Source organism: Triticum urartu, chromosome 7A, assembly GCF_056163025.1.
Source record: "Triticum urartu cultivar PI428250 chromosome 7A, HENAU_Tu73, whole genome shotgun sequence".
NCBI classification, from domain to species: domain Eukaryota; kingdom Viridiplantae; phylum Streptophyta; class Magnoliopsida; order Poales; family Poaceae; genus Triticum; species Triticum urartu.
Genome location: NC_141879.1, coordinates 711,089,534 through 711,093,008, shown reverse-complemented (window position 1 = coordinate 711,093,008; position 3,475 = coordinate 711,089,534). Strand labels below are relative to the sequence as shown.

Sequence of the window (3,475 nt, the reverse complement as noted above, 5' to 3'; positions counted from 1 at the left end):
TGTCGAGAAATAACGTGCTCTTAGATGAAGCCTTCTAGCCTACACAAACACCCTCTATTCAACATGCTCTATTTTTGTGCACCCTTGAAATTACTCCAAGTTTGCAAGTAGGTGGTCATGCCCATGGTAGGCATCCATGTCAGTTTTGAACGATTTTCGACACCGTATGCAAGATGTGACACGTCCAGCCATTTTATCGGTCTTCTGTTGATTGGGAAAACTATAAAAAATGCAAAATTTGTCGAAAACCAAAACAACTTGGCATGGTGCCTTAAATTGGTCATACAAGGTCATAGGAAAAAATTGGGGCCATTTAAAGGATGTCGAGAAACAACATGCTCTCAGGCGGAGCCTTCTGGCCTACCCGGAAACCCTCCATTGAACATGGTCTATTTTTGAATATTTTTGAAATGACCTCAACTTTTGCAATAAGGTGGGCATGCCCATGGTAGGCATTCATGTCGGGTTTGAACGATTTTCGACACCCTAAGCAAGTTGCGATACATTCGGCCATTTATCAACCTTTTTTGACTAAGAAAGCTTCAGAAATTGCAAAAATTGTTGAAAATTAAAAAAATTGGCAAGGTGCCCTGAATTGGTAATACAAGCCACTGGAAAAATTTGGGACCATCTCTAGGATGTTGAGAAACAACATGCTTTCACATGGAGCCTTCTAGATGTTTTCTCCGTTGCTTCTCTAGATGCTTTCACATGCTTTTCTCCGTTGAATGTGGTCTGTTTTTAAAAAACTTTAAATGACCCCAACTTTTAAAAGAAGGTGGGCATGCTCATGTTACGCATCCATGCTTTGTTTGAACAATTTTTTACACTATATACAAGTTGCGACATGTCTCGCTATTTATCGACCTTTTTTGAATGAGAAAGCTCTAGGGAATGCAAAATTTGTCAAAAAAAATAAAAGTTGACAAGGTGCCTTGAATTGGTTATAAAAATCAATTAAAAAAATTAGGGTCATCTCAAGGATGTCGAGAAACAATGTACCCTCAAACAAAGTCTTTTGGCCTACGCGAACACCCTCCATTCCACATGGTTTATTTTTGGACATTCTTAAAATGACCGCAATTTTTACAAGCACGTGGGCATGCCAATGGTAGGCATCCATGTCAGTCTTGAAGAAAAAATATTCAAATTATAGTTTAAACAGGTGCTTAAAACTGTTATTTCAATATTTTAACATAAATATAAACACAAAATGATTAAATTGAAAGCAAATAATGCTTTTTAAAAAGCATTTAATAAATTTCTAAACAAAAAAGAATTTTAAATCACTATTTAAAATAGTTACTTAAAACTACTAGTAAGCATGCACGTGCAACACACGTCTCAAACAAAATATGTTCACATGATATAATGCTAAAATGATTTTTACAAAAAAATCAGATCGCTACAAAATGTTATCATGTCACTCAAATTGTATTTTCAAAAAGTGCGATATATCTGTGATCCAACACACGTATCATAAACATGTCTTCGCATAAAACTCACTATCACATAATAATTGTATTATAATTGCTACAAGAATATATTATAAAAACCGCAACTAAGCATGTCTTGAAGGTCCTTCTTTTGAAGCAATGAAGGTCCATCTATAGATGCGATCAATGATGCTTCGTTCAATGTATGGGATATTGTTTTGAGCTTCATTCTCTTCGTACTTTAAAATATGCACCAAAAATTGCTTCCTCGGTTGAAAACCATCCTACATTGGCATTATACAACATTGTTATAACAAGTTGCATGTGCAATGTGTATACAAATAAGCATGGTGTAAATAGTCACCTGGGGTATGGGAAAATATAGCTTTCCATCGCACAATGAGTGCATGTAATTAAAAACCAAATAACCAGACAAGGCACTGCACATATGAAATAAACACATAATGTGTGTTGAATGAATCAATTAATATTGTAATGCGTTTAAAAGATTCATACCGGTGTGAGTTTGTTGGAGTAACAGGAACTATGCATTCCCATTTAGAGATATCATCCTTGAATGCAGGGTTTGCAACTTAAAGCGCAAGGTTTAGATTGTCGACCACAGTTTTAAGTACATTCTTCCCGAAAGTAGGTATTGGTATCAGATCGAAAATTGAGACAACTTTTCTATTTTGATCCAAGACAAACAATAGAAATAACCCAAACATATACCAAGGCAATAAAATCTGCAATGATGAAATAGTTTAGAAATACATAGAATATTAATTAAGGCCAAGTAAAGCAGTGTTACAAATGAAAAAAAATCTTACCATATCACATTGAGAGATATGATAATCATTACGGTCAGGCCAGCTATGAAACAATCGTTTCAATGTATCAATTTCCATATGTTCACGATGACTTGAGTCTCGTGCATAGTGGAACATGGACTAAAGTAAGAATGAGAAAATATTAGTGCAATGAGAGAAAAAATGCAGTACGTGATTATAGTAACTTACACAAAAGTTCAGATCCATATAGTGAGATGGAATGTCTCTGAGAAGCTGGACTTCCTGGTGCGCTAGTATTCGCATAGCCATATTAAAGCAATGAATATCCATGTATTCATCATTGCTTAATATGTTTTTATAGGGTACGGATCAGAGCTTTTCACCCATTTGCTTCGGTAAATCAAAATTCTATAAATTATAATGACATTATAGTAATTTGTTGGAATACAAAATGAACTAAAAATTATGGCTTACTCTAGTAGAGCGACATCATCAACCATACTGATGAACAAGCAAAGTTCATCTATTAAATCATCGTTTGTTGGGTTGACAGACGGTGAAAGGATAAATGACCGCGAGATGAGCTCAACTTCTGTCGATGTATTTGATGTTTTGAAATTCTCAGGGGGTCTATCCAAAATCATACATTCTGTGGGATATGTGTTGTTTTCGTCCTCTTCCATGTCTCGATTTCTTATATTATCATCATTCAATTCTGAGTCCACTAAAATGACAGCTAGTTTTGTTCTAAGATCTATCATATGTTCCTATTAAAATAGTAATGAGAGTTAAATAGTGATACCACATAGAATAAGTATAATGCTACACAGTAAAAAATACATGTGTAGGAATGTCAAACAACATATCTCCTGTGAAGTACTCGATAAAATTTACCATCCACAGACCACAAGATGATCTGCATGATTACAAATATAAAACTTAAATATACTCAATCATTTTTTATTATCAAATTTATAGATATTTGTATAAAACAACTTCTAGAATCATCAAATGATCATGACTGAAACAAGCCGTGATGAAAACAAAATTTTCACAAACTTAGTGAACCGGACATGCCCTATGAAATATAATGTTTATTTAGAAGATCTAATACAGTATTTTTTTTTGGACAACGCCGCACTCACTCGAAGCTCAATCAAACTTCCACCGCCCCCTCATTTCTCCATTCCTCCCCATTCTTCCCTCATCCCTCAAACTTCCACATTCCGTACTACATAAAAATCCCCA

At 34.7% G+C, this 3,475-nt stretch overlaps 1 pseudogene; it reads right to left on the bottom strand.

The window, feature by feature from the left end:
• Window positions 1–1,561: 1,561 nt before the first annotated feature.
• On the bottom strand, window positions 1,562–3,124 carry LOC147961938 (uncharacterized; annotated as a pseudogene).
• Between the last annotated feature and the right edge of the window lie 351 nt (window positions 3,125–3,475).